At 41.3% G+C, this 27,378-nt stretch overlaps 1 protein-coding gene across 4 annotated transcripts in view; it reads left to right on the forward strand.

Annotated features, from left to right (window-relative positions):
- The window catches only part of LOC139628518 (receptor-type tyrosine-protein phosphatase N2-like), a 221,637-nt gene that overhangs the window by 79,329 nt on the left and 114,930 nt on the right, over positions 1–27,378 (forward strand). The gene's annotated exons all lie outside the window — the stretch shown is intronic.

A 27,378-nucleotide genomic window follows, 5' to 3' on the forward strand; every position in this document is an offset into this window, starting at 1 on the left:
TTCAAAACTTCTGACTCCTCAGCTTTTTCTTTTTTTTTTCCTCCCTCTGAGAATTGTGTTATACCCATGCTGAAACTTCATGGCAAGTTTTTCTTTTCCTCTGTGTTCAGTTTGGTTTCAGTTTGGCTAACTATTTTGGCATTGGCGCATTTGAAAGGAAGCCTGCAGCAAAGGAAGCCATGTTTGGCTCCATCATGGAACACCATCCCAGCATTGGATAAATGCCTAAAAAAAACAGACAGGAAAGAAAGAGACACCAGAAATTTATTGTGTCATTTAATTAACGTATTATGCAAATACGAAAAGAGTTTTCTCACAGTCTTTATTGTACCTAAAAGAATCCAGTTCACTGAGCTAAGAGGAACAATCAGCTAGTGGGAGAGCTAGGTAGCTAAAGGGCTACTACACTGACTTAATAAGAAGGCCACCAACGAAAAAAGGGGACAGGAACTTAAAGGTGCCCCAGCACTGAACTAGCACTGAACAATCCCCTTCCACCATCACATCAAACACTTTAGTCCGATTCCTCACAGTTATGCTCCACTGCAAAATCTTTCAAGTGATACCTCACTTTAAAGAAATAAAGATACCATGGGGCCCTTTATTTAAATTTGGCACTACTACCAAAGCTGCCTCCGGGTAATATGTTAGTTAATGCAAGGTGACCGCATTTCTGAAATGAAAACCAGGCACATTTACAGTTAGACCGTTAATTTATCATTAAAATATCTGATGTTTTTATCTATGAAATAAAAAAGGATGTCGGTTTTGGTTTCATGTATTTTCGACCATGGTAACTGTTGTACTGTAATAAACTATGGTGAAGACCGACTGATAAATTTAGGTCTTAACTTCTCTTTGCTCCTTTTCTTCACTCCAATTCTTCACTCTCCTTGCATCACTGGTTTTACTCCCTTACTCTCTATATTTGATGATTGCATAGTAGCCTACATCCAAGTAGATTGTATGTCTACAAGTCAGCTACCTGTCACCTGGTAATGACAGATTCCTCTGTCCCATAACCCCAGCCCTGATTCTGACCCTGGGTTACTTCCTGTCTTGAAAAGATGTTGGTGGTTATGTTGTGGATTCACTTGAGTTTTATACAGCAGTTTTCTCTAAGACCAGACAAACAAGTGGTTAGTAGTAGAAGAAGATATGAAGCTGCTATAGCTAGCAGCCAGTGCCCTCTGTTGGCCAGAACAAGCACAACGCAAGACATCAGCCAATCTCTTTTTTATTGTTTAAGTTGTCAGGTCGCCCCTTTATCTGATCTGTAATTAATTCACAATTAAAAATAGGGAGATTTCCGGGGACAGCTCCTGCAGACCTGTTGAAAACAGGCACATCTGGGCAGCCTAAGCTAATGTGCGCCTCAGGTAGCCTAAATGGCTTGGCCCCTCAGCAGGTTTAATCCAGTCGGAGGCCAGTTTGTGATGAACTGCGCTCCAGATCCAGCCTAGACTGTGGTTTCTGCTCAGTTTGATCCAGAGATCTATACCTTTCAAAATCTCACCGAATCTGATCATGTTTTTAGTTATAGGCCAGAGCTAGCTCACACTCGGCTGTGCCAGAACACGACTGATTGTGCTCACACATACTGTGAGTGATTGTAAGTAATTTGGGTGAATAATACATAATTCACTGTCTCTGAATTTTTAAAGTTTGACTGATTGGAGAATGTTAATAAAAAAAACAAAACATCACAGTCACAGATCACATTCTGTATTTGTAAGGTTGACCCATGAAAGTTCAACATGAGCGGTGATGTTTTCCAAGAGAAACATATCCAGTAAAATACTGTATGCAACTATAGACACATTTCACTGTATAAAAGCAGCACCCCGCTATCAAAACAGAAAGATGAGCAACAAAGGATATATCTCTACATGCAGGGGGCAGAATAATAGCATCTCACAATAGTAGTGCAACAAACATTTTCCTTTAATACTCAGTGAGACAGTTTTAGCATTTGTTCATGGGATTTGTTGCATTATACTGACTGTGTTTACATGCACTGTTGTATTTCAGCTATGATCAGGTTGTTACACTCATTGTTATGGTTTGTGTAGTTTTAGAAAGTTGTATAAGCCCTCATAGCACCCAGGATGCTGGGGAATGTTATGATAAACGCAAAGTTTGTGTGTGTGACACTGTTAACATGAAGGATAAATTTCTCTTTTGCTGTCATCATATGGCAAACTTAAATCTGGCACAGGGTTTAGATGCATGTTCCTTGTAAACATCACATTCGGATTATGATCAATCCAGGACTCAAGAAAGACTCAGAACCTGGATAAAAATGTGCATGTGGACCTGCTCATTGTGAGATTTTCTGGGATTTTGTCTACCACCTTTTTTTTTTTTTTTCTAAAGCGACAGTTCCTCAGTGATTCTGTTTCAAGATCCTCCGAGTCAAAATGTCTCAGACCTGCCTGTTCTGTCGCACGCAGAGGGACTCAGTAGTAATCTTTCAGGTGTGTGTGAGTGTGTGTGTGTGTGTGTGTACTGGGCTACAGTGTGACTCACGGTAATGAGGCGAGGGTGTTGATGAAGTGGGGAATAAAGAGAGGAGGAATGTTTGCCATTAGCCAAGCTGTCAGTCCAGAGAGAGAGAAAGAGACCTGTCCTGATATTCCCTGGGCCCAGTTCCTGACACACACACACACACACACACACACACACACACACACACACACACACACACACACAGAGTCCAAATCACCTGCACAGGGAAATTGGCCCTGTCAAAATAACTTACACAAGTAGCTCACTGTCTATTTTTTTCCCGACATCTTATCCCTGCTTGATAATTGCAACCCCACCTCCTTCATACACACACTCACTCTCGCTTTCTCTGTCACCCACCCACACACACACACACACACACACACACACACACACTCACAGACACACACTTCGTGCTGATTATGCAACAGCTTCTCTCCTGTTTTTAAGTGCTATTGTTGGCGTTGCGCTCCTGCTGGCTCTGCGGGGTCACGGATGAGCCTCGATTGTTATTAATGCAAACATTTGACAGAACGTGCTCGAAATGAAATACAGCGTCCTCTCAGCTAAAGTGCAATAGTGTGGGCGGGCCGTCTTTAAAGTGTCGTTTGTCATATTCAACTAGAATATCAATCCATCCCAAAGTGTACATCATCCCCCCTGGCTGGGGTTTATAGTGCTTTTCTGAAACATTAAGCTTTACACAGCCACTGTAACGACGCCGTTTTATCATCATTTATGGCCACTCGGCAGCTGATGGTAGCGAGTGGACGTCCATCTCCTCTGTCACAAACTTGTGTGTTTGGGTGGAAAGCTTGTGGCAGCTGTGTTAAAAATAATTCACTTTTATTTGATTTAATCTCCACGAACTAATCAGTAAGACGTCAGAGAGTGACAGATAAATGTTTAAAGAAGGAGTTATGGTGGAGGAACAATTCAGATCCTTTAATGTCGTCATTCTGAAGACTGTTGTCTGTGGTGCTGTCGAATTAAATGTTTCTAATATTCAGGAAATGAGTCATGACAATATTCAAATGGACAACTGACAATATACAGTATAAAAGAAGTCTAAAAGATATTAAATTAAACATTATGAAATATTATTATTATTGGGAAATATTCTCTGATTTTCATCCAATAATTGTGGTTTAATATTCTGTCATTAATAATTCTCTGAAGGGCATTTCATAACTATTTAGCTAAATGTAGACATATATTATTTATAGAGGTCTATATATTAGCAGTAATTATGCCCTGTGATAGATTGGCGACCTGTCCAGGGACAAATCTCAGCTGGGATTAGCACCAGCGCCCCTGCGACCCTAAAAGGATAAGCAGTATGGTTAATGAATGAATGAATGAATATTATTATTATTCAAAATTATTATTATTCCACCTACGATTATTGATAATGATAATCAGTAGTAGTAGTAGCACAGTAGTAGATATCATTTAAATTTACATTTATATTGTTATTACATAAAGTACTTATTATAGCCCATCGGCCCTCCTATACTGTTGTTATTATTATGTAACAGGAATATACTGTAATTACTGATGCAACAACACGTAAGCAACATTTTAATGTTGTAGGTCATAAAGGTGGAGTTTTGCATATTTATGCACTAATGGATCAGATTTTACTTGCTGATAATATGTTTTTTATTAAAGGACTGAATTAAAGTCAAGTAGATGTAGTGGAGTAAAAGTATTAAGAACTCTGAAATTGAAATACTCAAGTAAAGCACACTGCTGGAGTAAATATACCTAGATAAATGTCGTTACTTCAATGTGCCAATGTATTGTATTCTTGTAATTTAATACAAAACATGAGGCCAGTTGTGGCTGCAGACTTGATTGCAGGAGTCCAGTTTAAATCTCATCTCTCTCCCTCTAACACCGGATCGATTGTGACCCCGGCCTCCAGGTGCCAAAAGGTCCGATTAATGCAGCCAGGCCAGCCAGATCTGGTGTTGCATTTTAAGAAGCCACGTTGCCACTTCTGTCACGTGCGTCCACCCTTTGTGAGAGACAGCGGGCCCACCAGGGGCCATTGTCAAACGTGGGGGTGGATGTCAAGATGGTGGGCAGCGAGGTGGTGACCCTCATTGTCCAGCCAAGGGTGGGCGGGGGACCCAGAGGCTACTTCCAGCGGTGCGTCACGGCCGTGAGAACGGGACCCTGTGAATAGGCGGAGGGTCAGGGTCAGGACAGCGGGCAGCTCAATTAGCACTTAAAGCAGGAGGAGAGCAGCTGAGATAGCCTTATCCCCGCACCGTCTGTTCATTCCACGTCGACTTTTTTATCCCAACAGCACTTGTTTTTGCATACATGCTAATCACACCTCTTAGTGTGAAGATAGTTGCTCACACATGCCTGAAAGCTGTCCACTCTGGGGACTATAGACGGTTTGGACAGTTGCTGCCGGCGGCGGTCACTTTCAGACCGTCGCCACCTTTCCTGCCATCAGTTGTTTCTGGAGTTAACCTAACCCGTCATTGTTATGGGCAGACAATAGCCGCTCCCTCAGTGAGTTGATGCCACTTCTGAGGTTTGATTTGTGTGTTGACATGTAAATAATTTGCTTGCAGAGGGGTCACTATCAGTTTAATAAGTTAAAAAGACACTGTCGCCCTGGAGCGATGGAACCAGTGAATGTCTAATTTACATGCTAATTAATGGAATAACTCTTTAAAAGAAAAAGTGGCGGGAAGTGTTTGTCATTCCCATCTAGTTCACATATCAATCAAAGACTTTAGAGTTTAGTTTGGGTTTGTGTATGTGTGTGATTTTTTTCCCACATTACTAACAAAATCTATTGCGTATGTATGCGAAAGCATGAGGAAAATATGAATGTTGCTGAAATGCTGTGAAGCCAGTACATGGCTTTCTGTCTTTGGGTCATTTTCTAGTTTTTATTTTGCCCTCCAGTGTCCTGGCCTTCCTTCTGACTGAGTCTTTTCCTTTTTCTGATTACTCCTAAATACAAATCCATCAAAATTACACCAAAAGTCTCACAACTCTTCTCGACTTTGCAGTGCTTTCTGCGGCCTCAATAAGGCAAGATAGTGGAAACGTTCAGAAATAAAGCATTGTATCTTCTGGAGTAGTTGTGTTTTGACTTGTTTAATTTTGATGAACTCATAAAAGACGAACAGGCAGATGTTCTCTAAGAGAGGACACACTGAACACATCCATTAATACTTCTCAGGCACTCAGCAACACTTTACCAGAAAAGTCCAAATCAACTAAAAGATGAATGAAAAAGCAGCTTGCAGACATTTTAGCTTTTTCAGTCAACAAACAGCAGCCAGGCAAACATGGCAGCACACTGAACAGATTTATATGGGAATATCCTCCATGCGAACACAATAAAGAAATGAGAGGGCCTCAAGGTTTGGTAATAATGCAGGACCCTGGGACAGTTGCCTGGTTTCCATGTGAAAACCTAACTGAACCAAAATTCAATTCAGTTTCATTTGTTACTTAGTATTACTAACAACTTGTGTCTCCACTGATCATACAGGAGCCAGTTGTCCGTTCATGATGCAAAAAAGAAAACTACAAAATTAGAGGTTGTCCAGTGGCTGCATCTGCAGAGGAGGAATCCATGTTGGACTTATTTCTGACAACTGGTCTCTGTCTGTTACTGAGCTTCAAACCAGATCCTGATGAGCCGGTGGAGGAAGGGTTCAAGTTACTTTTACAAAGGCATCAGTTGCGTCTGGACCTTTTTCTTTCCTCCCTTCGACTTTTTGTCTCCTCGTTTTCTTCCGTCTGAGTGGATTAGCATAGATCTCGTACGCTGACAGGACTGACCTTCAATGCAGCTAAACACTTGTCAAAATGCCAAATGTAATTACTGAGCTCTTTAGGTCAAAGTAATGTGTTTCATCTACCTCACTTCGCCCCGTTATTGATGTGCAAGCCCTCCGAACTCAGACTGCAGTGGAGTCCTCCTCCTTCCCTCTTGTGGCTCCTCACATGTGTTGTGTGTTACGGCAAAAGCGGGGAAATGTATGCATAATTATGCTTAAGTAATGTGGTCAAATTGTTATCTGTGTGGACAATTTTTGTGCGTTGCTACACTGCTTGATGTCTTTGTGTGACTTTGTCAGCCTATACACTCTCAGATCCTGTGATTATGGACAATTTAAAGTTATCTGGCAGAGCTGCAGAGTGCTTCCCTAACACTGCCTTTCACAAGTCATCATCACCACCATCATCATCATCATCGCCATTAATGCTCCTCTGTAAATTGCATGCCTGGAAATCGTCAACTCTGTTATGCTGCCTTGACATCGGCTGTCTCTCAAGGCAGCCCTTCTACTTATCTTGTAATTACATTGACAGCTGACTAAAAACACATAACTGCAGTCTTTTCTTTGAGTCTCAACTTCCTGTTTAGGTGTTGAGTAAAATGGAGTGACTCTGTCTTTTCTTATCGCTCAGATATGACTTGTTTCTTTCTGTGACATGCAGGATTGCTTCACAGTCAGATTTGACAACCTATCCATACATGCCATCATTAGTAACACCACTGACTGATTTTGTGTCATCACCGTCACTGCGTGGAACTCCTTTAATTGTTCCCATTGATTGGTGGAGTGATTGCATTGGAAACAGCTCTGATGTTAAGATCCGTCCAGAGATCTCTGCCTGTGCCCTTCAGGTACCAGGCGAAATCCATTTGAGTTAACTTCATTTCACTTCACCCGCTAATCAGTTTTCATTGCACGCCGAAGGCCAATCGATTCCAGAAGTTTCTCTCACCTGTTGCTAAAGGAAAGAATCAAAATAGTGGGAGAAAGAGGGAGAGAGGGATGAAGGGGTATGCTGGTGTTTAGTGATGCAATTTGCTGTGACAGCGTGCAGCGTTTTTATCTCCTCACCTGTCGTCATAGCAGAGCCGGAGGCGTTTCGTGAATTGCAAGATGCCTCATCCGAGCTTTAAAAAGCCTGCACACCCCCCCTGTCGATGCACAGTCACCTGTGGTTATTTTGGTCCGACTTCAGAGAGAGCAGGGAGCTGTACGCTGTCCTCTGGAGCTTTGCGAGCATCTGTGAGTCCTACCGTCGAGCGATCGGAGGGATGGATGGGGGGGGGGGGGGGCACAGGTGCTGCGCCGAGCTCGAGTTTGCACAGCGGTGCAACGTGATCCCTGAGCCAACCACGCAGCCACTCAGCCAAGCAGCCAAACCGGCCGGCCTGATTTCCCCGGCGCTGGCGCTGGCCTGCTGGCACCGCCAACCCCTCCTCCTCCCACTCCCGCAGCTGGCAGGATCTCTGCGAGTTGGCCTCTGCTCCTGACGTTCGCTGTGGGGCTGGCAGACCTCTCCCAGATGGCCACCTTGTAGCAGACCTGGCTTCGCACTTGCATCGCTTTTGCATCATTCAGAGCTGCGGTGGAAGGAGAGGGGCTTCCGTCGGTTGTGCTGTGGCATTTCGTGTACGTGAGATGTGGGAGTGCTAAACTCTGCTGCAGCTCTCACACTTTTCAACGATGATTTGTCGTTTGTGCTGTTCGTGTAGCTCCTCTCCAGGAAACCAGTGACAGCTCTTTGACCAGCAACAGACACTATTAGATATAAAGGATCTGGTGTCACAGTCCTGAATCCATGAATACATACTCACACACATCAAACATATACACACTAGAACCAACACTGCTTTTTAATTTAAATGGAATAGACCCATAATAACCCTATCTTTTACATTCAAAATGATGGGACAGTGTCAAGGTGCCTCTTGGCTCCATATTTTATTTATAATCTAATTTAAATCTCACTGTGTGACCTATAATTTATATCCCACTAACTTTGTAATCCCAGCTGAATGGAAGAACGGACCTGGACCTCCCCAAAACTTGTTAGTACTAGGGTTGAATAATTTAATATACATTTTTTAAACTGCGGTGGATGGGAGTGAAATCATCTCGTCGAATTTTCTTAATATCCTCAGATTTAATGACCATGTCTCTCTGATGACTGCCCCTAATTATCACTTTTTCATCTTCTCTGTTTTTTAAGCTTCCTCGCTGCCTCGAAGTATGACATATGGTACCTGTGATATCATGAAATTGCACTTATTGAAATATTAAAAGACAGTTTCATGGCATTAGAGAACATGGAGGCACTAAGGAGGTTTTCTCTCAGTGTTGACAAGGAGGGTAACTTTGTTCTGAGTTTGTATCTTTCTGACTTTATCTTTTTAAACCACTATTGTAATAGATTTCGTATGCCTTACATTTACTAAACATTTTTTACTTAGTATATATTTCAGAATTTTTTTGACTATGTCAAAACCTAGCTTATGTTTGGACCGCCTATGGTGAAATGTTGATTTTATAACGGCCATGTGGTCGGACAAAATAACAAAAGACATAAATTAAAGACCAAGACTGTCCTGTGATTTCTGCTAGACTTTTATTAGGGGCAGTTCTTTATTTCTAACGCCCTCTGTTAGATATGTAGAATTAGTCATAGCGGTATATTAGTATGATGCCCCGTTTCTAGTCGCTCCTGTTTGCCTTGTTAAAGTTACTGCATCACATGTTAATACAAACTCAACACTTCCTGTAAGCAAATTAAAAGTAATTTAGCATTTCAGTGGACAGAAACCCTTTATTTCTTAACAGGGCTTTTATTACGGTCTGCAGTAAGCGTATTGTCTAATTTCTGGTTACTGTTATTTCTGTTGTTTACATGCTTTTCAGATCTGCTAGTTTCTTCAGCAGCTATTGATGACTTCTCTCTCTTTTTCCCTCTGTACTGCTCTCTCTGCTCGGTATGTCTTATGTTTAGTTATTCCTCTGCCTCCTTTAGTAATGTAACAAAAGTAGTTTATTTGCTGTAATGGTGGCGAGGCTCAGTGAGGTGCTGAGAGCAGCCGGGAAACCAGAGCGGCTCAGTAGACTGCCTGTAACGGGAGTTGAAACTCTAAGCCCCTGGATCGGCATCCAAACACGGTCCAGCCATGTGTCACGTTTATATAAAGTGTGTTTGAAAAAGAGACTAAATCTCGTGCCAGTGAGCTTAGATGGTTGAACTGTTGCTGCAGTTCAGCCAAAAATTATGCTCTATCTGTTGTTGTTTTTCAGTCCCCCTTAGACTTTGGCTAACAACCACTCTTTCTCTGCGCAGCCATCTTACAGGTTAGCGTTAGGGTCTGAAGAGGTTACCGGTGTGGCTTATAGAGCTCTGTTGATGTCGTTTCTCATTTAGCAGAGCATGGTTGAATATTGTGACGCAGATAACATGATAGCCTCCTCTATTTTGGACCATCCTGGTCTCTGTAGTTCAACTCGTTTCATTGAAATGAGTTGCATTGTCTCAGGCTGCAGTTAAACTAACCCAAGCACTGTATTTACCTTGTCATCACCACTAAACAGTACACTCTCCATCTGTGTAGCAGTAAACACTTTTGTCGTGGCAGGAGGTGAGTTGTTTTCTTTGCACTGTGACTGCAGCTCAGACTTTGACCATGGTCGTGTCCTCTGCTGCAGTTATTACAGACTCCTGACCGATGCCGCCTGTTGCTCGCTCTCTCTCAGCAGCCCCGAGGAGGCCGCCTGGACCTGGCAACTCATTTTTAGCCATCTTCAAGGTGCCTGATGAGATGTAGAGGCAGACAGCTGGATTGATTGGCCCCTCTTGAGCGCACCGGCCTTGATTACAACTGCACTCAAGTGCCCACCCCCCCCTCCCTCTTCCCCTCAATTTCTCTCTCCTAGTCTTGTTCACTTGGTCTGCCTCTCTCCTCTCAGCCTCCTTATCTCTCCCTTTTCTCATGATTTCTTTCTCCGCACAAAGAGAGAGAGGGTGGATAAGGGGAGAGAATAGAAAAGAGCAGAATGACTAACGAAGATTTGGCTGTGCGTGGTGCTGCTTGCATTTAAAAGTAGAGCAGGGTGAGGAAGGAGCTGCCTATTAAGAACTGGTTTGAGATGAAGTTTGAATTACGTTCTGATGTGGGAGAGTCAAATTAATATTTCAAGAACTGAGCCGGGAGAGAGCTTATAGTTTACAAAATCAGTCACTGGCTGATTTTTAGTTTGCATTTGGGCGTGCACTTGTCTGTATCATAAATTCAAAATATCTTGCTTGTATACACATCCTGGTGCAGGACAGATTATTCAGGCTCTGCCTTTTCCCCCATGGACTGTTTCTGGTGGGTGGAAGTATTTTGTTATTTTGGCTGTAATCTAATCCTTTTCTTTAATTAGGACCACAAGACATTTAAAGGGTCAGTTCACCTGCATAATAATCACGTTTGTTTTTTACTTTACCTCTAGCTGTATCTAGCCATGAGGATCATTTGCCATAATATTTTTTTAACTGTTTTAACAAATGGTAATCTCTACAAAATGGAGTAAATTAATTGAATTATATGAAAATTGTAACAAGTCATTAGAAATAAAAAAAAAATATGAATAATTTATACAAAATGCTAAATCTGCTAAATCCTTAACATAATAAATGAGGGCCCTCTATATTTTCTTAAATATATGCTGTTAGCCTTTAGTGTGTAGGTTATCCTCTCTAATGGAAGGCTGGATAACACCAATCTTATCCACTGGTTCTTGGTCTGTCAGTGTTTTTCCATAACTGTGCAATACATCTTTTGGCATAAGTCGAGCTGAGTTCTATAAATGCTTGTTCATTTTTACTTTGATTATGTTTCTCTGGAAATAAACCCAACAGAAAAAGCATAGGGTCTGGTGAGATTTGTTTTGAAGTAATTTTCTGAATTTTAACCGTCACCTCTTCCCTGAGGATCATTTTTCTCATTTTGAAAAAATTCTCCATCATTTTTGCAGACACCTGAATATTATGGATTTGGATTTAATTGTATTATTGCTGACAGCAATGAAAAATACAACACATGAAACCAGGTTCATCATGTGACAGTGTTTGCTGATGACCTGCACAGATTCTCGGTTTTAGTTTATTTGCACCTGCAAAATTATAGAAACTGCACCAAGGGAGAGGAATCTGTGCCAGTGTCGAAGGGAAACCCCAAGGGGGCTTATAAACCCAATCACTAGCTGAAACAGGAATATGTTGTTCTTGTTTCTGATTGACTGTTGTTGTTTGCAGTCTTTAAAAAGCGCTACATGTCCACACACTTCGGTTTATTCTACTTTATCCCTCAGGCAGTAAAATCATACTCAGTATATACTCCTGTTTATCCTGTGTAGGGAAACTTGATGTCTTTAGATGGATAAAATGACAGATATAATGGGCTGATATTGTCCTTTAGTCTGTTGTGATATTGTGATAGTGATAATCTATATTCAAAATCTTAATTTAAAGACTAAATCTAGCACAGCACTGTATTTTGTATCCAAAGCCTGATATATTTGATTTCTCCATGCCAGAGCCTCAATGTTGCACTGTGGTGACATACACCAGTTGGCTGAAGGGAGAACACTCACTAGAACAACAAATGTATAATAATCCTCCACTGTAAATAGTCTAAAAATAGTCAAACAAATTGATTGAGTTAAGTTTGTTGAAAGGGACTTACTTTTCCTTATTTTCTGTTATATAAATATATTGTTACGTGATGAGCTGATTTCTTTATATAGTCATCTGCTCTAAGCTCAGCTCGTTCTCCCAAAACGGTCTACTATGGTACTACTGCAGGTATTTAAGGTGCTCCAGTGTACAAATAATGGGCAGTGCAGGTTTACAATACAGTTGACAGCAGAATAACATTTTACTAGCAACAATAACTTTTGAATTTCCTGACAGCAGTTTTCCACTTCAGTCTGCACTGCAGCTCATTTCCCACACATACATCTATTAACAGGGCTTATATGGAAACATTTTTACATCCAGTTTGTGATTGGAAGACTAAATCCATTGTCGTGTCACAGCATACACAGGTGATGGGTGTAATATTCACCAAACAGAGGCATCCTGCTGTAATCTTCGTCGCTGCAGATGTTCACGCTGTTTACTCTCATGGTCTAGATCAGATTCAGGCTTGAACATGTTCAGATGGATTTCAGAAACTGCCATTTCCAATCAATTATGTTTTGTTATGTAGTAGTTTGCTTTCAGAACCTGTAACGCAGGTAAGAGGAGGACGTAGTGCTCATGGTGCTGGGCGTTGACCCTCAGCAGGTTTCTGGACATTGGCCAATCAGAAGGGAGGGGGGCCTTAAAGAGCCCTGTGCTAAGGTTGCCTTTTTCAGTCAGAGGCTCAGCTGAGAGGTTGCATAACAGGCAGATTTTTTTTCGGCTGTGAATCATGCAAAGCTACTTGAGTCCCAGAACAAAAACAGAGCTAGAAATGAGCCTAATAGGCCCATTTACGAGCTGCAGAATCCAGCTGGTATAGAAGTAGTTAGTGGTTTTTTGTCTTTATGTTTATATTTCTAGGTTTTTCTTGAAGATTTATGTGGTCAGTAGGAACCAAGAGGATGTAGGTTGGATGCCACAGGGTAGGCAAGTATTGAGAAAAGACAACACACTGTTGGTTTTTGGTTTTTAAAAATAACAGAAGTACAGAATATTGTGAGCCTCATCCTTTAAATGTTGTATTGGGAAGTCATGTTATCCACTTTCCACTTCCTCCCTAACCACAGAACTAGAAAATGGTTTGGAAAACCTGCAATAAATAAAGTCACAAAGCTCTCAGTCATTTTTATTTCTGAACTTGGTTATAGACCACAACCATACAGGGTTTACAATAAATACTAATACTTGTTAAATAAATAATATCTCTACAATCAATGGATTGATGGCAATGAAATGTGGTGCAAATATACATGGTCCCCAGAGGATGAATCCTAGTTACTTTGGAGATCTCCTGATGTTTCATTCACCGTGCCAAGCAAGTCAAAGAGTTTTAAACTTTAAGTTACAGCAGGATCCTGCTCAAACTAATGATCAAATGCAAAACTTCTTCCTCTCTTCTTCCTCCTTAGGAGCTTTCTCTGTTTCTATGACAAGAAAAAGACACAAGTTGCTTACCAGGAACTAAAGCTGAAATATAGAGAAACTAGATTTTCAAATGACCTCTATCATGGGACCTGAATTAAATTTACTTTACCAAAAAGAGAAACTGCAGCTTTAAATGGGATTAACATCTTCAATAATGTCAGTCAATATTTAAATCTCTGGATGTCCTCAGATAACATTAGTCCTCTGTGAGTAGGACTTAGTGTATATGTTATCAATATATTCCTGCAGCAGTGTGACCACAATAAATAATTTCTATTTAAACAGTGCATCTGATTCTGTCGTGTTTGTGTTTCGGATCAAATATTGAAAATTAGTTATTTTATCTGAGTGGGACGAGAATGTGTCTACAGCGTTCAACATCCTGATGGACACTCTTCAGCGTTTAGCTCAGGTTTGTACTTCGCACAAGTGGAGTACGCCTCGCTTTCATATTGTATCATTCTTCATTCTAAGGGTGTGTACCGCCAAGTTGAAATGTCCCTCACCATTGCTGTCAGTGAACGTCTAGTGCACCGTGTTTCATGTAGAGGAGAAGTGGGAGACAAAGGCAGTCGAGAGCTTCAAAGGCTGTGGGTGACATTTAGCGCTCAGTATCTTCAAAGACCAGGCCCTCTTTTGTAGTTCTTCTTTTTGTGTATAATTAATATAGCCCTTCCTACGGATTTTTCTCGTCTTTCCTCTTTCTTTTTACCTCCTTTTTGGAGCTGGATTAGAACAACAGATTAAGGAAGTGCACCTTAATTTTCAATTTGCATTCTCGGGACTTCAAACCGACAGCACTGCTGACGAGATTCTTCCACCTGTGTGTGTCATTGTGGAGAGGTTACAGAGGGTTGGGAGGTGTAGCTGCTGTGGTCACATGATCTGGAAAGTCTCAGTTTTAATATGAGCAGAAGTTGTGTGCATTCCAAGGAGGATGATGAACTTCCATTCAGAGCAAGGCCTAGCATTCGACTGACAAGCGTGTCAATAAATGCCTAAAGAAGTACATAAAGCAGTCCATCTCAGACTGCACAGCTAAATACATGTTGTCATAATGTTGTAACATCAGGTTTTTTTTCCAGATTTAAGATGCCTGTTTATGTTTATATGTTTTGCTTTTGCTACATAGCTAACATTAGCATAAACAGCTGTTTACTTACCTATCTACAAGACACATTGTGAGTTCAGTGATGTTGGGTGTGGCCTAAAGAGCAAGAGACATGAACCTTTAAACCCATAATGATGTGCATGATGAGTGCAGCAGTGCTTCCCCCCCTGCACAAGATTTAGTGACAAGTTGCACATTAACAAATACTTTAAGACATGGATACTATACCAGATGCTGAGAATTAATTTTTGAGCTTGTGTTTCCACCCCTATGGTTGTGGGCACATGTTTGAGACAATATTATTTTCTGATTCTGGCGGATAACAGAAGTGAAAATCAGATAAAACACACAACACATGGCATCTTTAAAGAAATTAGTCCAAACTGTTCTGTGCCCAAAATGAGGGATGAGGAATGAGTTTTGAGGGCTTAGCTAATGCTTTCATTCCAGCTGACTCACACAATTTGCTCAAGATAAACTCTGGAAAAATGGATCAGCTAAATATCCATAATGTAAAGTGACCTCCTGTCCTCGTCTTGATAAACCATGAATATGAAACAAACATAAATTTAACGATAATTGTCCTTTTGGTATTTTTCCAGACATCTATCTGCCACAGACGTACCTGTTTTGCCACCGAGCTGAGGAATGAACCACGGTGTACATTACTGTGCTCATTTCATGTTAATTCGCTGAGCATTTCCCTGCTGGAAAGGGCAAGTGCAGAACTGTCAGGAAAATTGAGAAGGTTGCGTTAGCCTGTCGGAGTGATGGGGAAGAATGAATTATGTATTGACTGAAGTGAAAGAGAGGAACATCAAGAGCATCATTCCTGGGAACAAGCTCAAACACAGGAGGTCGTAGGGTTGAATTTCCTGGCTAAATCTGATAAAATACATGAATCTGAAATGATGTTTGTTCTACAATGAGCTGTCCATCACTTGGAATAAATGACATCCCGACAAAATAACTGTTAGCACAGAATTTAACCAAATAATGGTGCTGTTTAAAGGCTAATAGTTTGTATCTGTCAAATATGTCCAAATTTTCTTGTGACTACAACCTCTGCTTTCTGGGAAGCCACCTTTCACCTCACAGGGGCAAAGTGTTTGCTACTCAAAAGATAGATTTTGAGTGGTGTATCACATTTAACAATCATTTGGTGATTTGAGTGTCAAAAGTGATGTCTGGACGTCCAAGTTAAAAGCAAATTTGGTTTCTATCAGTGTGAATGATGTCCTAACTGCATGTCAAAATACCACTGAGAGGGCAGTAATATATAATCTAGACATCTGAAAAAAATGTCAGATTTCAGTCAGTGTCAGACCAATTTTAACAAAGATGTCGTGAAGAGTTTTGACCATCATCACCAAATCAGTGCTTTCTGGGATCATTTTAAATTATGTATTTATTGATGCACTTTGCTTGTCAGGAAATGGATAAAGTTAGGTAAGACTTTCACCAGAGTCTTAAAAACAACAGTGAAATCATAACAACAGGAATATCCACTCACTGTTTTCATGCAGTCACTTTACTACTCAGATACTGCTCTGTGCTTGAGGTAATTATATGCATTAATGAAAGTGTCATTGCATGTTGTTGTCATTGTATGGACCGTAATGTATTACACATTCTGCACTCTTCTGTACGCTGTCCTATATGTGTAGTGTGAAGTAACTGTGAATTTGCTGAATTATCTTGCATGTTAAAACAGATTCTTATTGAAAATGTGGGAAAAAAAGCTGCTATTGTTAGAAAAACTAGCGCTCCGCTGAACACAACAGACTGATTTGCATCTCTTAAATTACATTTCTGACATGCAGCTTCCTGCAGTAAAGTCAACAATGTAATAGACCGGAAAAGGTCGGGGTGCTAACTTGCCTAGAAACTGGATGGTGGAGGGGTGGGGTGGGGAGCGTGGGTGGGGGTGTTTGATGTTGGGAATGTTGCTGTCCAAACACTTTGTCTAATTCTACTTGTCAACACACAGGTGAGAAAATCACTGCGAGGGTAATAAGATTGAGGAAAGTGTTGCATTAGCACCTTGAAGTGTAAATAGCTTCTTATATTGCCTATTAGACCCAGATAACCTGGCAAGGTGGAGGGTGATGGTGGTGATGGGTGTTGGTGTGGGTGGGGGTGGAGGGATTCACGGAAAAGCATATTAGCTGTGTCAAACCAGTCAGAAAAATCACCAACTCCAGAGAATATAATTAGGAATCTTTTTTCTATCCCTCTTTCTGTTTGTGTTTTAATCTGCTAGTGATGAAAGACGGGTTATTTGTTTCTTCAGCTGCATACTCTGTGCAATATCCTGTCACCCTGGCTGCCTGCAAAAAGAAATATCTGCCATCCCTTCCCCTCCTTTCCCCTCCTCTCCACTCTTCTCTCTTCTCCTCTGGGTTTTGCATTATAAAGAGATTTCATCTCATCCACCTTTAGCCAGGTTTTGCCTTTGATATTATTTATTAGCACTGGTATTGAACAGTTCATGGAGCTAGCACCTTGAATGGGCCCCCTCATCGTCTTCTCCCCACAATCAATACTGTTCCACATTACATATACATCAGCTCGGTGCAATATCGCTCGCTCTCAACCTGCAGCCTAATTAAAAAGATAAGCGGCTTCGTTTGAAGCCTGCTTTAATAGGCCGCTGCCTTGTTTCTAGGAGTGAATATTGAATAGAATCATGACTTTGGTGGAGATTTAGTTCATTTTGTATAGATTACTCTGACACGATGAAGGGCTTGAATCTCTGGATGCTACCAGGCCAGGATCACATGGAGCCACTCTGTGTAGTTCATATTCCTTTACTGCAAAATCAGGACATGACATGTATGACTTTTAGTGAGTAAAGACTCCTATGAGATCTCAAACTCCACTTTTAATTGTGAGGAAACTTAGAAATTTATTTTCATATTGTGTCGCACCGTTTAGGGGATTATATAAAACAGCCTTTTGGAGTTTGAATAACTTTAGTTCAAAGGGGTTACAGTTTTAACTAGTGCTATAGCAGCAAGGCTTTAGGGATTATGATGTCAGTCACTCTATCTGAGTCCATGTGTTCTTCTGTTTCTTCTATCACTAACAACTTACACAGCCTATACAACTAATTTGCACTGACTAATAGGTTTTAGAGGAAATGCAATGTCATCCAGATTACAGTACAGAAAGGTCATGGTCTTGAATCAGGGAACATCTACCCAGATAGCAGACACAAGTCAGGCCCGTCTTATGACATTTGGGCCTTGTCTGGCCCACACAATTGCCAATGCTTTAACTAAGCTGTAAACACTAAAAGTGGGCCAGACATGGCCCAAATGTCATAAGAAGGGCCTGACTTGGGTTACGGCAAGTGTTGAGTGCGAACCAGGCTACAGCACATATTATGTGGGCCAGATATAGCCTAAATACCATACTGCAGCCAGCCCCCAGGCACATTTTAAAGTATGTAGACATACTCTGCTATGCTTTATATTTTGTTTAAAATGGCTTTCCCATGTAAAAAAAGATCTGGAAACACATCTAAGTTTACTTCCTCGTTGAGAAATTCTGGATCAGGCCTCTTGCCACACCCACCATTGCTGCTTGTCCTAGGTCGCCCGGTGAAAGAGCAGACTAACAAGATGGTTGGCATTAGAGGAAACATTGGAGAGACTCAGCCACATGTTTGAGCCTCAGTCAGACCCAGACTCAGATGAGGCATTTGCTGCGACCAAAATCAGCGACTAGCAGATGTATCACAATGGTAGGCTAAACATATTTAAGGCAAACTACACGTACTGACAAGGTTTAAGGTTTCTGACATCACAGCTGCACATTAGCAACATTAGCAAGTTTAGAATAAGCATATGGCAATCTACAATACCAGCATTATTATTAGCATGTTACCGATAGCATTTTAGTGTATTAATGCTAATGTTAGCACAGTTGAACCTCCCTACTGAAACTAACAAAGTAGATCTACAGCTAATGAAAGTTTAGCCAAGTCTGAAAATGTAGCGCTGAGACCAAAAAACGATAAAAGATGGACGACATTACAGCTCCCAAAAAGTGAAACCAATACATCTTGATCGCCCTCTAGTGGCTGGCTGCAGTATATGTCATAAATCCCGCCCCCTCATGTTAGCAGATCAGACATGGGCCAAACTAATAAAAGTACAGGTGAAATAAATGTTCTTTTTTCTTTTTAGGTAGTACTTATCACACTAATAAATGTTAGTGTGAGTTAATTTTTCTCTTTGACTTGACTAATTAGTTATTTGACGCTATAAAACAGAATGCAACATTATGATTGACAGGTGTGATTGACATGCGATTGGGTTGAGCGAAGCCTCGATACAGTGGCTCAGCCTCCTGATCACTACTGCACGGACTCTGGCTCCAAATGGCCTCACCAGCACAAGATGGCAGCGTTTGTATCAAGGATATTGATTTTATTAGGATTTTTTTTTTTCTTGGCCTTTTGTGCTGTTATTTGATAGGACAGTGGAGATTGACAGGAAAGGGGCAGAGAGAGGGGAATGACATGCAGTCCGGCCAGTCGGGAGTCGAACCGGTGATTCACCTGCCAAGAGCATTTGCGCACATGTGGTATGCGCCCTAACCATTTTGGCTTCATTTTGTGCTGTAGAAGGAAGTGGAGATGTGTTGTCCATAAAGTCATCGGCTGAGACTCTTAAGCTGAGTCCACAGATCCAGACAGATTTTACATTTCTCGGCAGTCTCTCCCTTTTTCATCCAGTTCAATAACTTTTCTGTGGTTTAATTATAATTGAAATGTCACAGGCATACAAGCTTTTAGTTTTGGTAGTTTTTACATTTAGCATGATGTCTGTCACACAGTGCCTCCTACTTCGATTAAACCCAGGGGAAGATCCTTGCCGGCACTGCAGGATGCTCATTTGATAAATCACACTGACTGGTCTGACAGGGGCACAGTTTTCTTAATAGGGAAAAATGTGCACACAAAAGTAAACACTATGGACCAAATGTTTTAAGTGCATAATTTATGGGCGAGATGTTCATTTTTACACTGCAGTCATTACATAAGGTGACATTACTTGTTTGATGACAAACTATGTTCAGGATTTTCGTCTGCATCAAACCCATTAGAAATATAATAGAGTGAAGGATTGAATAGGTGCATGTGTAGGTGGGTGACTCAGTCAGTTAAATTACTCCCTTTTGGTAAAAGCTTTTACTGTCATAGACACACTGGCCTCAACTCACATTGTTAAACAGCATATTTTAAATGCTAATATTGTGTAACCAGCCTTCCTCAGGTGCTGTGTTACGTCTTATCTAACCTGTGCCTGGATTGGCCTTCATGTGGCCTCCAAAGAGGAAGAGGAGAAAATTGTAAAAGTGAGAAAAGCGGATTTTGTGTGAGCTGAATTTTTTTTTCTATGCTTCCTAGACCTTGATGAAACGTTAGATATGACGTTGAAGTCTTTTTGACTAAACAAGAGATTCATTTTTCTAAACATCTTAACGTAGGGAGATTAATGACCATTAAGGCACACAAAGTCATGGTTTTTAGAAGGTAGAGTGAGTTGGCGTGGGGCTAAAGCAGGGAAGGAAAAGAGCAGAGGCATGATGGGAGGTAAGGCAGGATGTCATTCAGCAGGTACTGTGGTTGCCAGATACTGGTGTGGTGGGTTTTAAACTGGCAACCTCGAAGGTCTAACACTTAAGTGCAGAGGAAGAACAGTACTCATTCTCCCAGAAAGTAACAAAGGGAGTCTCAGCCTCCATGTAGCATCTGCATCAGCTGGAAGAAGCAGGCAGAGGGTATGTGTGTGTGTGTGTGTGTGTGAGAGAGAGAGAGAGAGAGAGAGAGAGAGACAGATACTTGGATCTGCCACCGAAGCCACATTCCTCCAGACGCATGGCCAGGCCATCGCATCCCTGACTACCAGCTGCTGAGAAGGAAAGAGAGAGCTGCCTGACACACACACACACACACACACACACACACACTCACTCCCTCTGTCGTTCCACTGCTGGCTGGCATGGGCCCAAGTCCTGCATAATGGCTCTGCCAAGGCAGATATGTTCACCAGTTAACTGGTTGCTGCCATCACCACCCGCCTCCAACAGCAACACACACACACACACACACACTCATGCATAGAGAGAGGTGGGGATTGCCTCCGTTGCAGCATAACGGTGTTTAGTTTGAATCCAACACACCTATTTGGGAGGAGAAAAAGGTGCAAACCTACAACAGTGATGAGCTATAGACTCAAACTGGCAGAGCTGTAACCTTCCCAACAGTTCATCATTTGGTTTTCATACGTATAGTTCATTTTAGCAAAAACAAAAGATGTTTGCAGCGGGAAGTCAAATGTCAAACACAACCAGGAAACAGGACAAGTTTTGTCTTAGAAAATATAATTTCAGCACTGAACTGAGTTTCGTTCCAGACGGTTTATCGTACCAACAGCAAGCTCTTGGGGGTTGGGTTAAGGCCAATATATACGACAAAAGTAGTTCTGTTTCCTCCATGTGTCCTGTCGGGCCACACTGAGATGTGTGTGGATAAAAGACACAAGAGAAGACCTCCTTCCAGTCTCCCTCGCGATGATGACCAGTTTCTTGCCTTCGAGGCTCTCTTGGGACATGGTGGCCAACATGTCATTTGACATTGTCCTTGTTCTTTTCACATGGACAGCACTGTGTAAAGATTTTCAACACTTCTTTTAGATTCTTCTCTATTACACGGTGACACCAGGGAGGCATTTAATGGGCCCCAAATTCATTCTGAGGCAGGACCCAAACACACAGACTGAGTCATAAATAACTGTTGTCTGAATCCTGAAACAGATGTTCTAGTCCCCGCAGAGCCCTGATCTCCTCCTTATAATGGAGTTAGTCTAGGATCACATGAAGAGACAGAAGATCCACCAAAGAACTGGCAGGTTCCCCAAGATGCTGAAAGAACCTCCCTGCCAGAAAAACTGTGTGCAGGTACTGAGGAGAACTGGTGCTTAAACACTGATTTAAGTTTTTTCAACTGTGAATGAAATTAATTGATAAATTGATTTTTAAAAAAATTTTATTTTAAAAGCCTCACACAACCTTTTTAGTTTTTTAATTTTTGCATAGTGCTATACATAGTCTACCTCATATATACTGTATTTGACTTAAGGCCAGGGGCTGAGGTAAGGATCCCAGTACAGGAAGAGGAGATATCTTTACCAGAGATCAACAGCAGAGATCACTTGTCCAAACAGTCATAACAGCGTATATTAGGCCTCTCCTATGATATGACTTCTTACATGGTACAAATGACAAAGAAGAGCAGTGGTTGGTTTTTAAATAACATACCTTCAAAGTCAGTGGCAAAGCTTAGTTTCCATTTAGGTAGGAGGACTTGTTGCAAAGAGGAATTTCTCTGCATCCTGGCAGACTCAGCTCAGGGCAAGTTGTCCCCGGCAACAGCCATTCGTCTAAATTACTGTGGTCAGAATGTGTCAGCTGAAGGACCTGAATGTAAAGAATAAATGTAGTTATCAGGTTGAGATATTGTTGCGGTGGCAGACTTTGTAATGCTGACACCAATGACATCCTTCTAAAGCATCCTGATACAACCGTAAACTGTCTGCAATTTGCTGCACAGGTCACATAGATATTCTGCCCGGCAGACGTTTTAGAGGTCCGGAGGTCAGGGAGGAAGTGCCTACATGCTACATAAACTTCCCTTTAATGCCCTGAGATCAAGGCCGGTAAATGAGGTCAGCAGCTGGGTCAGGTTTGCGCTTCTCTCACCGTCCCTGTCCAGCCTGCAGAGACCCTCTGATTTTCTCGGAGTCTGTCCGAATGTGAATGTGATACTGCTGATTTTCTCCAGGGTCACGGATCAGAAGGCATCAGCTCTGTATCCAACCCCCCCCTCCTCCGCAGAGTTGGGTGGGTTACCGGCTGCCGTGGCTGCAAGATGTTCGCTGGATCTTGACGGACACAGTGTGTGATTTGCAGCGACAAGCGTAACAAATGTCGGTAATGAGGTCACCTTGGGCTCCAGGTCTGCGTCCGACTTTCAAACCTGATCTCTCTGTCTATCTGCTGCACACACACACACACACACACACACACACAAAGATGCAGCTTCAGAGAAAATCACAAGGCACTCAGAGCCTTCTGAATAAAAATGAGGAAAATGAGATTCAGGAAAAAGATGAGAATCCGAGGCATCCCTTATTTAGAAACCAAATATAAAAGTTGAAGAAAATCATGTTTTATTGTGTAAAAAATGAATATAGGGGATTAATACAAGGATAAAAGTGCAAAATGCACAAACAGAATTTAAGAAGTACGATCTGAACCTTTGGATGCACCGTGATGAGTCAACATGGATGTAAAGGACTTGTACAAAGAATCCATCTTTATCATAGTTTTACAAACAAACTAACTCCATCATTTCTTTTGAATTCACTGCTGAGGTCTGGGCAACATTGCCACAACAAAGTCAGAAGGCACAGTCAGAAGGGTTGCAGACAACAACACTTTATCCGATGCACAGTAGGATTCCTGTGTAGCATTATGCAGCATAATCATGGTGTGGTTCTGCATCTCATCCTATGTTTCAGTGCGATGTTCAAAAGGTGACGGGCATGCAAAGAGAATTTGTTTCCTGTCCACGTTGAGTTTATGTGGTAATTATATAATTATTATTATATCAAATATATAAGAGTGTGTTTTTTTTAGCGTGTGTTCTTGTATATGCAGGTCTCCGTAGGTGTGTGTGTGTGTGTGTGTGTGTGTGTGTGTGTGTGTGTGTGTGTGTGTGTGTGTGTGTGTCTGTTTGTCTGTCTGTCTGTCCCAGCATGTGCCTGTTCTAACTGTGTTTGTCCTCCAATCACTTGGTTAAGTACAAGTGTCTGTGTGTGTTCAAACCACTGTGTGTAGGTGTGAATGATGTGTGTTAGTGTGTACATTTTTGTCTCGTTCTAGCTGTGACATGCTGGCAGTCGTGTGTGTGTGTGTGTGTGTGTGTGTGTGTGTGTGTGTGTGTGTGTTTGTGTGTGAGCAGACCTCATGCACACAGCTCAGCGTCAGATCACATAAGAGGACTCGCTCGCCGAAGGGCAGAGTGAAGCCAGGAGCTTCTCTGGAATCAAACAAGAGTCCAGGAGACAAAGAAACGACCTCAGATAATTCCCTCTAAAATAACCTCTCTTACATTTACACAAAACATGTTGGTGTGAGAGAGACAATCATGATTGGTCAGTTACATCAACCATACATTAACCTACTAAAATAGAAGCAGTCACAGTCTCAACAAGCTTAAAACGTTTTTAGTACTTTTTGCAGGGCGCCAAACGGGTGTGTCTTTTATTTCGTCCACCCTGTCTTGTATATGTCAAGCTTAAAAATTCCTCTTGAATCCTTCAATGTGATATGGGGAATCAGTAAGTTGAGAAACCTTTGCATTTTATACATTTAGTTTCAACCCCTGCTGCTCTTTACTTCCAATTCCTTTAAGTTTCATGATTCTAACCCATCATTTACCTGCACTAACTGTTGGCCTGGTTTGAGTCTAACGAGGCCAATTGTAAGAAGCACGAAGAAGAAACACACTGCATCTGTCCTCTAAGTGACAAGAGAGTGCATTGTTCCAATCATGATTATAGGAGAATTTATGGAGATGCTGCAGTGATTGTGTTTTGGTTGTCTTGCCTACTTGACTTTGCACTTTGTTTTCCCTGCAGCCTAATGACAAGTGTACGATCTCAAAGATGTAATCTGAAAAATGACATTCATATTTTGGAAGGTCAAACCTCAGTTATATTCAGATATCGCAGTGAATTCATTGTTTATGTGCAGTGAACACAGTAATTTGCTTTGGAGACACTGGTGCAGAGATGTTAATAATGGACAGTAAAGGCACACATCGCTCAATGATACAGATCTAGATGGACAGAAGGAAGACATAATATCACTGATATTGGTCATGATTTGGACATTAACTAATGATTACTTTAATTTTTTTTTTTATCACAAACTTAGTTGAAAAATACACTATCAACAAAGTGGGGCCAGGAAAAAAAAAGTGTCACCATTGTCTTTTTTGTTGTTTCCTTCCTTTAAATCCATCTGTCCACTGCAAACTCCTGATGGCCCTTACCTGCCTCTCTGTCATTCTTCAGTGTAGAAAAACAACATTAATGATGGTGAACTCCTTTATCCCTGTACCTGTTGTTGACACTCAATTCCTCAGAAATTGCCTGGCCCTGCAGGTAAAAGCCAAGCCTCAGATACACTGTAGGCTCCAGGGAGGAGGAATATCTCCCTCTTATCCTTTGAATCTGTCCCACAGATATAGCTTGAGTGGGCGCTGGCAGCCTAATGCCAGTTTACCCACCAGTCACTTACCCAGCTTTTTTTTTCAAGTTTGCTAGCATGGCGAACAGCCCAGGCTTCGGCAGCTTTTTTTTTCTTTTTTATGCCGGAGGCTGCCCTTTATTTACAATCTGAACTCCATCGCTCAGGCTTCTGAGATGGACTGCCGGTGTTCAGTCTCCCTCCCAACACCTCCCTCTCTCCTCCGCCTCTTTCTGCTTAAAGTCATCTGGCATTTCTCCAAAGCTGAGACATCCTCTCCCAGCAAGAGTTTATTAATATTGTTGCTGTTGTTAATATTATAATAAGTAATATTCTCATTTCTAATAAGAAGGCAGCAAAAAAGCTGTAATTTTAACTTTCACCCAAATATTCCTGCAGTGTTGCTACAGTAACAGTAAAATTTCAGCTGTTGCTGTCATTCCTCAAATTTATCACTTCACCAGACTTTTTTCCTGCCTGAATTGTAATTATGAGCCGTGGGATGAGATGGCTTGTTCGCCAAGGATAACGTCTTGATATGAAAGCCGTGCTTATCGTGGATTTACCCATCAGGCCACTGTGCCCTCAGGCTGTGTGGATACAGGGATGTGCGCTCTGTGCTGCTGCCATCCTGCTCTGTGTTTTGTCTGATGTGGCCATCGCAGTGAGAGGCAGGCCGCAGGCAGGAGATGTGTTTCTGGAAGTGAAAACTGACCAAATTCATCCCTTTCTTCTGACTTATTTATCTAACTGCTCTTGCACACATCTACACAGGGGGTCAAAGAAATGTCTGATGCATTTGTCGTCAGGCTGATGTGACTGTCGGTTTGATAATAAACTGGATAAACTTTCGATTAGTGATCACTGTAAGACATATTTTTCAGGAAAACAGCATTAATTTTAGTTTTGATTCAGTAAACAAACATACAAACTACAAATCAGTAGTAATATGATGTCTTTAAGATTCATGCTGAATCAAAAACTTAAGCAGTAAAAAGCAGATTAACACAATGATTTTGCCCCTTAAATCCACCAATGTATTGACAGTGAAAATGTAGGACTCCAGCTACAGAAACTGCTATACAGTAAGTTTTTCACTCTTATGTTTTACACCTGTCCACAAATGCATCATGTTATGGATTGCCTTTTCCGTCATTGGATAATCATGTCAAGCGAAGTGAAGTGATCATTAATACATCTTGAACGTATACAAGTGCATTTCATTGAGCCTGGTCCTCAGTATCTGTGAGGTCAGGCCTTTCTCCCTCTATAATTCTGCTGTAAAGATGCCTACACGCTCAACCAGGCCTGTCACTTTAAATCAAAGTGCTTCCTAACTGATGTGAACACGGCAGACTTTTGATCTGTTTCTGTTTTGTTTTCCTCTCAGGTTGTAACTAAGACTGAATAATGTCAGTGCAAAGTCAGTTATTCATTCTGGTGTTCAGACTCGAGGTAGGCTGCATGTAAAGGCAAGAGGAAAAAAACCTGTGAATACTGTGACATAATTCAACCCTCTCTACTAGAAATTACATTTATATATTATTGATTTTTTTTCCAGTTACATTGTGGTGACAAACACAATGACTGGTTGGAGGCAACGTTTCTTTGAATGAATGAAGTGGCTGGGACAAGGTTGGACAGGATGGCAAGTGTATAAAGCAAATAAATGTCACACCAGAACCTGGGAGACTGTCCTTCTGCAAAGAACAATCCCATAGGTATATTATGTTGTATGTAAATATTCCCATAAGTTCCATTTCATTGTTAGGCAACCTCTACTGGCTGTAGTAATTATGGAAATAACTGAGGAAGTCAGATAAAATGGTATTATAGTGTAACACAATCTGTGTTAGGAGGAGGTTGGGGTAGATGGATGGATGGATGGACAGACAGACGGATGGGCAGATGAATGGGTCAATAAAACACAGAAACATCATTTAGAAGACCTCTGTTTGTTTCCCGTTTCAACCTTACGTCGTATCCGAGGGTAGGGACAAATAACCTGTATGGTCATTTTAGTTAGAGGAATTGTTGGAGTTTGGAGTTCAAGTCCAGAGTCCAGAGACAGTTTGGTTAAGGTTAGGGAAAGATTGTGTTTGGTTAAATGTAAGTAAAGAGTCAGAACTGAAGAAGCCACTTGAATGAGAGGAATAAAATCTCTACAACTAAGTCCAGTTGCCCTCGTTTCACCCTTCTTGGATAACCTTGAGCTGGATGACCACAAATGAACACATTGTGTTTGGGGGTCACTGTTACCTTTTCCTGTACTAGCTAATGCAGACCAAACTTAACCATAATAAAAAGTAATGCTGTAGGATATATTGACAGAAAACGGATACTTTGCCTGTGAATGTTTTACGTTAAGCATCATCATATTTCAGATTGGACAAAGACCTTAATTACAAGGATATCCAGTCCCAATTACATTTCCTTCAAAATGTATTTGCTGATGCAAGTTAATTGTATATAAATGT

Source organism: Trachinotus anak, unplaced genomic scaffold (assembly GCF_046630095.1).
Source record: "Trachinotus anak isolate AG129_WGS33_773 ecotype Australia unplaced genomic scaffold, CSIRO_AGI_Tana_v1 ptg000012l, whole genome shotgun sequence".
NCBI lineage: Eukaryota > Metazoa > Chordata > Actinopteri > Carangiformes > Carangidae > Trachinotus > Trachinotus anak.